The 13,779-nt window shown below is 36.1% G+C and overlaps 1 protein-coding gene across 4 annotated transcripts in view; it reads right to left on the bottom strand.

The window, feature by feature from the left end:
* Positions 1-8,248, bottom strand: part of LOC120633658 (fibroblast growth factor receptor homolog 1-like) — a 115,030-nt gene extending 106,782 nt beyond the window's left edge. For all 4 annotated transcript variants that reach the window (XM_039903959.1, XM_039903957.1, XM_039903960.1 and 1 more), the window contains exon 1: positions 8,048-8,248. The gene's annotated coding sequence lies outside the window, so the exon portion shown is untranslated. The remainder of the gene's footprint in view (positions 1-8,047) is intronic.
* Positions 8,249-13,779: the final 5,531 nt, after the last annotated feature.

Genomic DNA, 13,779 nt, shown 5'->3' with positions numbered 1-13,779 from the left:
TATGTACATAAATACTTAGAAAATACATATAAACACCCAGACACTGAAAAACACTTAATGCTCATCACACAAACATTTTCCAGTTCAGTTCATGACAGTCAAGGGTAGTCAAGATGGCAGTCAGGGAAGTTTGTAATGGAATAAAACATTGGTTGTCTTTAAAGTCTGCTTACTGACGATAGTTGAATGTAAATAAATAAATATAAATATACTACGACAATACACACATCGCCACCTAGCCCCAAAGTAAGTGTAGCTTGTGTTATGCGTACTAAGATGACTGATGAATATTTTTATGAATTATATATACATAAATACTTAGAAAATACATATAAACACCCAGACACTGAAAAACACTTAATGCTCATCACACAAACATTTTCCAGTTGTGGGAATCGAACCCACGGCCTTGGACTCAGAAAGCAGGGTCGCTGCCCACTGCGCCAGTCGGCCGTCAAATACTGATGGAATGGTTGCATTTTTCAAAAGAAAATTTTAATCTTATTTGTTCGATAGATATTATCGTTGCTATAAACAATTGACACCACATTCACTTTTCACTGCACTTCATCCTTGCCGAAAACATGTAAATGTATTATTGTATAGAAGCTGTTCACGCGGACGCATCGCTCACTCAAGTAGGAGAGAGATAGATGTCGAACGCGGAGGCCGACTGTGCCTATTGGAAATAGTGAGGAGACACCAAGAGGACGCTCGTTCCGCTCTCTCGCTTGCACTTCAAGCCTTGAATGGAACGCCTCAGAGCGAGGTAACGCCGCATACGTCATGTTATTTTCGTGCGTGCAGCCGGCACCATCGAATTATAAGACGTTGTCACGTCAAAAAATGCTGTGTTCGGGTCTGAAGGTTGTGGGTGCCAGTGTAATTTTGGGCACAAATAGCTTAACTACTACGTCTCTGGTAGATGAACACAGGGCGGCAAGTTGCAGGAAGTATTCCTTGCATACCCTGCGAAGTGTTGATCTGTTTATAGGCGATGGTGTTCCACTAACCATTAAGTGGACTATCTGCTTGGTCCTTCACTTTAAACTAGCAAATAACATCTGCCCACACAGCGTCACTTCAGTAGCACACACTCGAAGAGTCCGTTTGTTATGACTCTACCACCGCTTCCAAAGGCCGATTCACAGCAGTTGCTCTTTTCCACTTTATCTACTTGCCAAGCTTGCATAATCTGCTTACGGGGGCGGAAAACACATTCGCTGCCCGCTTTAATGTTTTATACTGAGAAATTGATAGTTTAAAAGCTTTTAGATTAAGTAAATGTATTCTAAACAGATGTAAGACCGATAGTCTGCGAGCTGGCGATCGATTTGTTCGAGGTTTAATCAAGGTTAGTTTGTGTACACCAGCATAATTATTATCATCCGTAGACAGACCTGCAGGGGATTACGTATCTCGCACAGGCGTAAATCTTGCAATCGCTGCTGTCAAACGTCGCTTTTGTTTATTTATTGTCAACAATCTTCCATCTCATGTGTTTCCTCAAAAATACAATCTAGGGTTATTCAAGGGGCGGATAAACAAATTCCTTTAAAGTCGGCAACGCATCGGTGGCTCCACTGGTGCTGCAGATGTTTATTGGCGGCGGTGATCACTTACAATCAGGTGACCCACTTGCTCGTTTGCCCGCTATTAATATAAAAAAAGTTAAAAAAAAAGTGATTGCAAGATTTACGCCTGTCGCAAGCCTGTCGCGAGATACGTAATCACTCTGCTGGGTACACGCTTCGTCTCTCCTACGAGAGAGACTTAGCGCATAAGGCTTAGATGCAATACGTGGCTTAGGTAACGTATTGCAATTCGTTATTATAAGATTTCATTGATAACAACCGACGCCTACAGTTTAACGTATAGGCACGTAAAAAGGTCACTAACACCACCTTTCCTTAATTATTATGAAGTGCACATAATTTTCTGTGTTTACACAATATAAATAACGGTTTTTATGAATATTATGATATGTCACGTAATTATGAGTGAGACATTAAAGTGTTATAAACGTATTTTTCATTCTTTGAAACTAAGTTTACTTTTGAAAAAAGTTTATGTTAAAAACTCGTTTCTGTATGAGTTTCTATAATACCTCATTATTTCGTTGTCGCCATTAAACTCTTTCTTGGTGGCGATAAAACTGGTACTGTCTTAAGTGAAAATCTTTAGTGGCTCTTCGACTATATTATGGTGTAATTTTCCCCGAAACCTCGTATTGTTTAATGCCATCAGCGGTTTGGCAAGTCCATTTATTGTAAGACGTCAAGTTGAGTTAAACCGAATGAGTATATTCGCACAAAACAACACAGTATTTCAGTTTTATTAGCACTTTTTGTTCCAATGTTAAGGGTTGAGTACTCAAACAAAACGGCGACTATCCGTTGGTTTGGGCGTTTTTCTCTACATTACATTAATCTTATTGAAAAACATTTATAGTGGAAATCTCAAATTACGCACAGAAACCTTTTACTGTTGTAAAGAGGCGAGGATAAAACATTTTTAGTTTTAGGACGATATATGGTGAGAATTTAAGACTGGGGTATTGTGAAAAATTTATTTTCATAAAAAAAAAAATCTGTAAATTTTTATCTGGATAAAAATTATTACGACCTATCCGTGCTAAATGCTAATTCAAAGGTAAAATAACTATTTAATCCGATAAAAAAGTGGTTTAATTTTCCCGGGATAAATCATATGTTGCTCTCCAGGATACAAACTGGCAATAGCCGCAGTGGGCATTGACCCTGCTTTCAGAATCCGAGCCCGGGGTTCAATTCCCCCAACTAGTTAATGTATTGTGTGATGAACATTAATGTTTTTCAGTGTCTGGATGTTTATCTTTATATTATAAGTATTAATTTATATTATTCAAAAATAATCATCAGTTATCTTAGTACCCATAACACAAGCTACGCTTGCTTTGGGACTAGATGACGATGCGTGTAATGTGGTAATATACAATATGTATATATTTTATTTAATGGGTCCTCCGAACATAGGTAACCAACACTCAACCAAATAAACAGACAAACATATACATTTATAATATAAGTACTTATGTTTGTAGTTTTAAGCAGGACGTGTCGGTCCCGCTTAAAACTTTACTACTTCAAGGCTTTACATGTTCTACGAGACAAAGAAAACCTTTTAAAAAAAATCTTATTCATAGAAACGCATCACTTCATATTTGATGAATAAGAAGAGGTTATGTATCAGATAATGATATCTGTAGTGAATAAGTGAAGGAAGGCGAGATATCTTATTTAAAACCTCTAACCCAGCGATACAAAACCTAATAAAACAGCACAATTAAGATATATAAAGGAGAGCTCAGAACTATATCGCAACAGTAGCTAATGTGTTCAATAAATCATCGTTTAATAATCACTTTATACGCGGGGTTCATTAACGGTGATCAAAGCAACAGAAATAACATGAAAAAGCCAAAAGAAAAACTGAAACATTTCTTAAGTTGCGAGTAAAAATGGCGATAAACCCAATTCGTTAGCGTTTTAACCTAAATACTGGTATACTGCCTCTCCTTAATTACCTTTTAGAATTTATAATATTGGTAGGGATAGTGATAGGGATTATAATAATAATCTTTCTTTATTGCGAGTTCGTTGTATTTTGTAATTTTAGCAAATAAATAGTATCGGTAAAATTCATGATATTATATTCATATTTTCACGTTTAAAATGGCAGTCAATGTACCCAGTTTTCGGAGAACATTCTTCATGCTCCATTCGTATGCTCTGCAAGATGCTATTGATTAGTAGTAATAGACAAAAATTAAAAACGGCTCGAAAGCAATAGACAAACTTTTTTGCTAAGGGTCCGTGACCACGTGTTTGGCACACGTTAGGTGTAACTCAGAACATAGAATGGACTCCATCATTATAAAAATATGCAGTATTTATTATTTATTTATTTACTAGCTAAAAATAAACAATTTCTTTAATTTATTTATATTCTACTACTATTCCTTTAAACTTCCTATTCTAGTAACTCAGACCATAGATTGGGCACGCAAGTAAAATATCTAACTTTCTAAATAAAACAGCGAACTAGTATATTTTATAACATGCGAAGGAAAATCCGTTTATTCCCTATTATTTTGATTATTTAATTAATCTACTTTTTTATAGTACTATTCTTATAAACTTCCCATTCTTTATATTTTTTTATTTATTACATACAGATAAAGGTATTTTGCCTAGCGAAATGTTAAAGGTTGAAAATTCTCTATTAAAAATCAAGTAATCTAAAAATAACAGATTTAACAAGTTTTAACAAATGTAGGTATGCTTTCTTTAGTTGATTGTAGGGTTTAAATTTGCTAAGTTTTAATGGACTTGAATTTGTTTCTTACCTTAAAATTTATTGCCTGCATGTGAAAGAGGAGGGGCGGTGACAACTGAATTCTGATCTGAATTCTAAAACTGTACTCTACTGTATTGTTCAATTACTGGTACTTACTTTATTATCAATAACTGTTGGTAGACTAGAATAAAAATGTACAATAAATATTAATAGAGCGACTCCATGCCTGGCCCTGTCCATTAGTAACAAAAACACATTGTTGGCCACGTGTTAGGACGCGGGATGCATGCTAAGGGTTCCAGCCTCTAGTCTTGACTCGCCTTGTTGAAGAATAAGGCTGGGCACAAACACGAGGTGACGCGACCGGGTTTTTTTTAATAGTAATAATTGATGGACCAAGCAGAAGCCTTAATGGTAAGTAAATACCATCGCATATATACAGAGCAACACAGGGCAAGAAAAACGTTCTGCAACGTGCCATCTTGGGTCCATTAACCCTAGGCGTAGATGCTAAACCACATTTGCCTGTAATTACACCGGCAATTCCACCCTTCAGTCCGGAACTCAGCATTGCAATTGGGTCGAAATATCACATAATATAATCTTGGTATGTACCTTTCGAACTATTTTTAAGAATTGCAATAATATTGCTTAAACGCAGATATATTCATAGCAGTAGTACCACCCCGCAGGTGCTCTATCACAGAAAGTTTTACTACTACTATATATCTGCGTTTGATGGGCATAACTGTAATCCTATCAGCATCATCATAATAAAAAAAAATCACAATATGCTAGAGCACAGCTCTGGCATGTAATGAAAAATATGACTTTTTGTCATTTTTCTAAAACTGGTTTTCAGAGTTGTCCTGCATCAAAAAAGAGCATTATCTTCGTATATTTCTCGTTTCTTTCGATAGCTGGAAACGAAAAGACAATAACCAGGCAGGCAATTTAGAGCTCATCACACATCGAACCTACCCTGATGATGAATGGCGGGTTGGCAAGCTTTAACGATCGTTTGTGCACAGGAGTTTGTGCACGATATCGGACTGGATTTAGGAAACTGGCATTGCATTTTGCAAATCCGGGCTGATACTGATTTTTTTCAACAGACAAACCCAATAGTTCCTAATAAAATGCTGACGCAGTTGGAGTCGATCCATGTAATCAAAAGCGTGTCAATTTTAATCAGTAACTTTATGTATAACATCACTAACTAAAAGTTTATTCTCGATTCCTAAGTATGTAGTCTATGCTTATTTAGCAATTCTGTTATTTTTTTTTTTATTTGTTTAACTTTTTTTTACTAACAATTCAGATATTATGAGAAATGTGATCCAGTAATCACGTTTGCGAGCGGGCTTATAGCATAATCTTCAACCTTGGCTTACCTTAAAGACACTAATTGTTCTCCATTGACCATTATACTATACGGCTTGGTATCGTTATGATTTATTTGTATTACAGAATTAAACAGTAATTGTAAATTTATAATAATGAGAAATACATATAAAAAATTGAGAAGACGAGGACAGGACGACCCGAATTTTAATTTTTTTTTTATTGCATCTTGAAAATCCTCAAATGGCAAGGCAGAGCAGGAAATGTCACATTTTTATGTTTTTTTTTTTTTTATGGAAATATATTTACTGTCTATGGTATTCATATTTGTAATCTTTAAATTTTACCAAAGAACATTTGCATTTACGAATGCATCAAAAAATACGTTTTTGAACTGGGAACGTCCATGACGTACCTACCTGTAAAGAAAAAAAAATGTCCAACCATTTTCGGATTTTGGCAGTTATATTTACCTCTTGTGGCACCGCCTCTGTTTTTCTGTAGTATAGGTATTATACTATAAAATTCATTTTAATTAAAAAAAAAAGTAAAAGTTTATTTTACGTAAAAGTTTTTTCACCTTTTGATGTCAATAAAAAGTTTCGACTTTTCAATTTAAAGTTATGTTTCTCCCTGTTCTTTGCCTATATTCCCTTCAAAAGCGCCAACCATGTACTCTGTTTGTAAATTTCTCAAATAAAATATAATTTATTTATGATTCAAGCGATTGAGTATTTTTATTTAATTTATTAAAATTGTTGTCTGTTTCATTCTGACTAATCTTCAGTACAGCTGAACCGTTTTCACGGGATTTTCACAGGCAAATAGACGACTTAGCTCAAAAATGACGATTATTATGGACCGAAACACTAAATTAATCCTTCCTTAATCCTTCGGTTGAGTTAGTAGATAATATCGCAAGTATTGTTGTAGCCTCGGGAAACCATATTTCGACATATTTATTGAGCTTTCTTTTTAATTATCACATAAATCTATGCTAGGGTAGCGAATTAAAACAAATATCTTAACTTTCTAATCCACACTCATATTATAAATAGGAAAATTTGTCTATTTTTTTTTTATTGGTTTATATATTGTCTATGTTCGTCTCAATTATTGCACTGATTTTGAAGAAATTACAAATATTCATGCGGGATGTCAAAAAATAAACTTTGTAACATAACAAAGCAAAGCGCAACAGTTATTGGCAAAATTACGCAAAGTGGCGTAAGCTTTAAAAAAAAAGAACACTTTTCAGCCCGGTAAACTTAAACCCCGTGGGATTTAAAGTAAACCGAAATAAACGCTAATTATGGCGGGCGACAGCCAGTAATATAAATGTAAAAATTTGTTTGCATGGATGTTTGTTACACCTTCACACTACAATAATTGAACCGATTTGACACTGGGACACTCGCATTAACACTAAGCTGCATAATATCCCGGAGAATTTAAAAGCTTTTATTCCTTGTAGATGATCCTTGTTCGGTTAGGGGTTCGGCCTCCTTTACGAGGGGACCGAGTTCGATCCCCGGCATTCACCTCTAACTTTTCGGAGTTATGAGCGTTTCAAATATAGCTAGCTTAGCGTTAAAGGAATACATCGTGAAGAAACCTGCATGCATTCTCATGCATGCAGGTTCTCCAAAACGTTCTCAAAGGCCTGTGAAGTTTATTCATTGGCCAGCTTGGTGGACTACGGCCTAAACTCATCTCATTCTGTGAGGAGACCCTTAGGCTGTAGTGGGCCGGTAAGAGGTTGATAGTAATGATAATGAACACAGATTTTTTATTCCATTTTTGGTTTACTCTCCAATATTTTTTTCTTTTCTCAATTTATTTTCTGGACTTATTCTGAAGCCCGAGAAGACGCATGATTTTTCTATAAGTTTTATTTAAACATTATCAAAAAAAAACTGCTGAGTTCAAATTATATTTTATCGATATTTAATTAGATTATTATAATTGTTAAAACATTAAAGAGAAGTTCAGCATTCCATAGAAAAAAATAAGAACTTCTAAACCCCTTTTAGGACTTACACCGGTGATTCAGATTTTACAAAATTTGGGATGTAACCTAACGTTATACTTTTCCAAATCTTACTTGAACCAATCCATGCAAAACAATATTAATATCAAATCATTAACGGACCACGTAACTACATAACTTATTCCTATTCAATAGAAATACATTAGACATACACATGTGCTTCGAATTCCTTTTCCCAACGAACCGGCAACAATATTAGACGCTACGAATATTTCTAGGTAACTCTGATTCATGTTAAATATGAAACTAATTATGTTTTCATACAAGAACGTTCTATATTTAATTATATCCTAAAATAAACACAAATGGGCTTACCAGCTACGGGAAACGAGTACAATTCCCGCGCACATCAAAAACTAAATGTCACAACGATAAATTTAAGTCAAAAATATCGATAGAGGTCACAAGAAAATTACCACAACACTAAAATGTCACTCAACACGATTTAGTTCACGATTAAACGATATCGAGTTGAATTTTTCAGAACACGCGCTACGGTTCGTACGTCCGCACACTTCGAGGGTTGAGTTAAGACTGAAGATAATCGTAGTCGTGAGCTTTCAGCGATGCGCGTGCGCCCCGTTCGGTCATGTAATGCTATCTCTATCTTTAGTACCAAAAGCTCCGACTTTGTTTTATTTCTATCTCACTCCCGCCTAATGTCTTTGCGTGAAAATTAAGAAAACGCAGCCGCCGCTAGGGTTACGTAATTCTCTTGATTTATTCTGTCGTCTGATTAATGTTTTTTACGTTTTCTACAAAGACACTTATCTGTACAGTAGAGCGACAATTTTAAGCATTGTTTCACTTAAGTTAATGTTTTTTTTTTCTAGTCAATTTATTAAAAACGGATATATTTAATGACCTCATATTCTCTTGTAACTAAAAAATAGCTGTCCATTTGGCAAGTTATTAATTTTAAGTTTGACTGCAATTTTGACTTGACTCGAATCTTGATCTTTTTCGATTTCATTGGCGCAGTGGTAACTGCTTTTTTCGTATAAGTGGGAAGTCCCAGATAGGATCATGGTCTGGTCTGGTCTGGGTGGCTTCATGCGTGACCAGTTACGATCCTACCGACGGATTAGGAGTATCGGTTAAATTTAACTACCATACCCACAACCTCCCACCTGTAGATCGCAGTTAGGGTTTAAATTTCTTTGGAATAAAAAAAACTTTTATGCAATAGCAAACGCGTGATTGTTTACAATCTGCATTCTATATGACAAAGCTCAGGTTTCCACCGTAGTAAACCATTATCACTGGAGAGAATAGAAGGTATTCGACCTCTTTTTTTTGGTTTTTCGTTTTTATCGTGTCCTATCTGACACTAATAATATAAAGTTAAATCTCTTTGGGCTACGAGCTATATGTTAATGTTGGTTTATATTCAACAGAACAGTAACAAATTTATTTCGTTGAAGCAGTAATAGTCTGATATCAGTTCGGTTTAAGACAAAGATGTGTAGTATTTTTCTTGTTTATGTTTGAAATTGGGTAAAACAAATTGCCGTCGTTTCACAGAATTAGCGTTTGATTTTTTTATCGGTTTACTGCGTAATAAAAAGTCACAGTTATAAAATTATTTAGAAAACTACTTCATCAATATCCTATAAAAGTCTGCTGCTGTCCTATGCTACTAGTCACCTTGCGGGTTACTGATCGAAGTAGATATTAGTAGTAGCACATAAGACACTGCTACCCGCTCTCCGTTATATTCCCTTATGCGCCTCATACCACAATCGGAAAAAGGCGGGGTGGTGAACACTGTTTTCTGATCTGCCCGTTCCCATCACACGACATACAAAATGAAATGAATCCAAAGAGTATTAATATTATACAGCGAAAATATAAATAATAATCATTTAAAAAATCCCTAAATCAATACTATAATCACGAAAGTATATCTGCTTTTTTGTTATCTATATTCGGCAGTATATTATTTCAAGATCGTGAATGATCATGAAAAAATTGTTAGAATCGTAGCTTGCACCCTGAAGACCTACATATAAGTTCCTTTTTATCCTTTTAAAACGCCAGAGGAGCGTTCACGCGGAGTTGAAACAAGAAACCTTTGTTACCTATGTACCGCATAACAGAACAGCAGATGTTTACAAAACTTTGGACAGAGATAGCTCGCATCCTGGAAACTGACATAGAATAGTTCTTCTTCTTATCCCCCTGGGCTTGTCTCCATACTTGGTCGGCCGGAACCTTCCGTTGTACGTAGTGCCACTGGTTCACACACTGATACACGGCTCCCCGCTGGGTTAATCCAGCCAGCCGAGCTCACTCCAGAAGCTTTGCAGGCCGCCCAGGTCGCCAAGTGCTTCGGAGAGTGACGCTGGGGAGCCAAGATATTAGATACTTTTAGCCCAGGAAAATGACCGGTTCCCGGTTTTTAAAATACCTAAATAAACACGTACAAAACCACCGCCAATATATAAGCTGATGTTGATTACTTTGTATATCATAGGCTTCCGCAAAATAACGCATGCTTCTAACCAGTATAATCTTCAATACTTAATACTTATAAGAAATGATTCATATTCCAGTCTAGGAAGTAGATTTGCTCCATATAGTTCTCAGTAAACAATTTTACTGTTCCGGCTTCCTTTTTATGCAGAACCCATCATTACTGAGTGATCAAAGTGAGCTCTTCAAAATGTCTATACGTGTACACGTATACATATTATACCTACACCGTGATATTTTTATTGTCCAACATTGGAAGCCCCCTTAATCTATCCGATCAATAGTAAATCTAAACAATATTAAAAATAATTGAAGTTAAGTGTTAAAATATTTTAAATATTTACTTCTGAATTAAGAAATTTACATGTAGCTTATCAAGTTGGATTTTTTTTCTGCTGTATTATTTGACAGCAATTTATTGAACTGATACCGCCGCCGCGGCGCGCCGCTGTCATTGGATACAGGATTGATCTTAAATACACCAAACTATCAAATAAAACTTGATATATTTTTACCGAAGAAATGTAGATTTTGGACAAAAAACTATATCTTCAGCTCGCGGTTTCAAACGTTTCAAAATACAAAAATAATATATAAGTAAGTATATCTATTAACCTTATTCCATAAATGGGCTATCTAACCTGAAAAACGTTTTTATTGTTTTATTGTATTATTGTATACCTACACACATCGCCAAAGTAAGCTTGAATTGTGTAATGGGTAGGTACTAAGATAACTGATGAATACTAATATTTTTTTTATAAAACCGAATAAACAGATAAACACCCGGACACTGAAAAACATTCATGTTCATCACACAAGCATTTTCCAGTAGAGGGAACCGAACACACAGCCTTGGACTCTGAAAACCGGGTCACTGCCCCCAAGCCAACGAGAGAGTAGTGCCCTGGTGGTTTTTAGTTTGTGTAAACGAGTCACATGAAGCTGTGATAGCGCATTGGTTAGGAGCTCACTTTCGGAGGACCGAGTTCGAATCCCTCTACTTCCCTCTTTTCTGCGTTATGTGCGTTTTAAATATTTAAAATATCACTTGCTTTAACGGTGAAGGAATACATTATGAGGAAACCTGCATGCCTAAGAGCTCTCATAATGTTCTCAAAGGTGTCCACCAATCCGCAATGGGCCAGCGTGTTGGACCTTAATTGTGGGAGGAGACCCGTACTCTGTAGTGGGCCGGTAATGAGTTGATGTGAAGAAACGAGTCCACATAACCCCTTTCCTGCCCAAAAGACATAGGTAGCCATAAAGCTTTTCCACCACGACAAAAAAAAGGGTCACTGCCCACTGCGCCAATCAGCCGTCATAAAAGAAGACGCTATTTCCAATTTTCAGTACCCAAAATCCACCAAAAACTGATTAAAATATGATCAAGGGGCAGCCGTTACACATAGTTCGAAGAAAAAAGAAAAAAATAACAATACTTAAAAAAATTAACAGTAGTATACTCGCCCCTCACGCATGGAAACTAATAGATTTTATTTCAAGCAGTCCTACATACATCAATCAATCGATACCCAATCGGTTGGCAACGAATTTGGTCTAAGAAATACTCGTGCTCTATGCTCGAATATCCGCTTCCGGCATGGCGCGTGCCATTGCGGAAGTTAGTTTTTTGTCTGTGAAAAATGTTAGAGTTCCAGGATAAACGAGACAATGTTTTAGCATATTTTATAAATTCTTTAATGATTTTGGGCTTTTATTTAGCACGTAGAACTACGTTTTTTTTTTTTTTGTTTTTTTCTTTCTTTTGAAGGAAATCCACGATCCGGAGCAGCTTTCTTTTTAAAAGTATCCAGCGAATCGTTTGATATATGCGGTTCTCATTGGGGCCCGATCAGCACTGCGTTTACCTGTGCGTGCGTATTCCAGTAACTTGGGCCCTGTAAGTCCATCGGTTCTCCGAGCTATGTGCCCCATTGCCTCAACATAATAGATAACGTCAACAAATAGAACAGTAAGGTTAATAAATCATAAGCGTTAAACAAATTAATATTAAAATTCACATCTGTAATTATCACAACGCAACGAACAACGCACAGCCTAAACTAATACCGTACCAATCATAATCGGTATATCTACCTCCATATTTTACGAGTAACGCACGCAGCGGCGCGTCGCCTACGCAAATTATTTGCCTGACATTGCTTTGTTTCTATTATTTATCTTGTCTGATTTATTTGCCAAGATGCTACCCGCGGCTTCGAGCGACATCTTGGACGTATAATTTCCTGTAATTTAAAACCTCCAGATTAAAAGCTACAGGCAAATGCATTTTACCATGACTGTATCTATGGTTGAGCTGTATAAAAGTAACAGATAGATAAAATAAACTATAATATAAACTATTTTTTACTCACTAGTCTTATTTTGTAAACAATCTTTTCATAAGTTGTAAGAATAAAGTATGAAAACTTGATAAAACTTATCGTAATTGAGAACATCTCTTTAGCTTATTTCATTTTTTTATCTGTTTTTTTTTTGCATTCAGTTTTTATTGGTTGGTGATCGCATTAGATGGTAGTGTTAGAACAGAAGACGCTGATACCCGTTCTCCGTTACATTCCCTTAGTCGCCTCGTACGACACCCGCGGGAAGAAAGTGGATGGTGAGAACTGTGTGCTGATCTCCCGTCACAACACAGCATAATTTACCGAAAGATAAAATCTTTGTAACAGTTATAAAAATTGAATCTTATCGCCCAATAAATACGTCGATGTAATCGATACCAGAGTGCATCGCCAACCGGAATCGATTCGTGCGTACGTCCAACAAGTCGATCGTTATGAATGAAGTCTGTTAACGATCTGCTATAAGTACTTAACTTCGAGTCTGGAATCAGTTAGCAAGCAATAATAGTATTTCACTACCACTAGAGTCGCCGATTCAGTAGCAAATCCGGAAATATCCCAGAATTTTGTGTTAGTTCCAGTAAATAATTATTTGTTGCCATTTCGGCAGGAAATCTGGGTGAGTCCCGGAATTTTGCAACGGGTATTTACTAATTAAAAAAAATGCGTTTATTAGTTTTTCGGTTTGCACTTCTTTCATTTTTTTTTTTACTATCATAAAGGTATATATAGGTGACTTGATGTCCTGAAACTCCATTGAGTTTGTATGTATATTGCACAATCCTTTAATGTTATACAAAATTTTCAAATTTAAGCGGGTAGGTGAACAAATACGCGGCCAGCAGGTCGAGATACTGCATCATATAATGCAATGTCACCGCCAGCTGACAATGACATGCAACAACAGAGCAACGGGCTGACGTAATATTCAACAACTAAGCAACACCACGTTAGAGTATTTTCATTTTATACTGTACTGTTGCCCACGGCTTCGTACGCAGTATTTGCGGTTTTTCATGAATCCTGCGGGAACCGTACGTTTTCCCGGGATTAAAAGAAGACTATGTGTTAATCCAGAGTATAATCTATCTCCATTCCAAAATTCAGTAAAATTGGTACAGTAGTTTTTGCGAGAAAGAGTAACAAAATACCAACCGCCCATCCATCCTTACAAACTGTCACATTTATAATATCAGTAGGATT

The sequence above is a fragment of the Pararge aegeria genome, chromosome 22 (assembly GCF_905163445.1).
Source record: "Pararge aegeria chromosome 22, ilParAegt1.1, whole genome shotgun sequence".
Taxonomy (NCBI): Eukaryota; Metazoa; Arthropoda; class Insecta; order Lepidoptera; family Nymphalidae; genus Pararge; species Pararge aegeria.
This window is presented reverse-complemented; position numbering and strand designations above follow the sequence as displayed.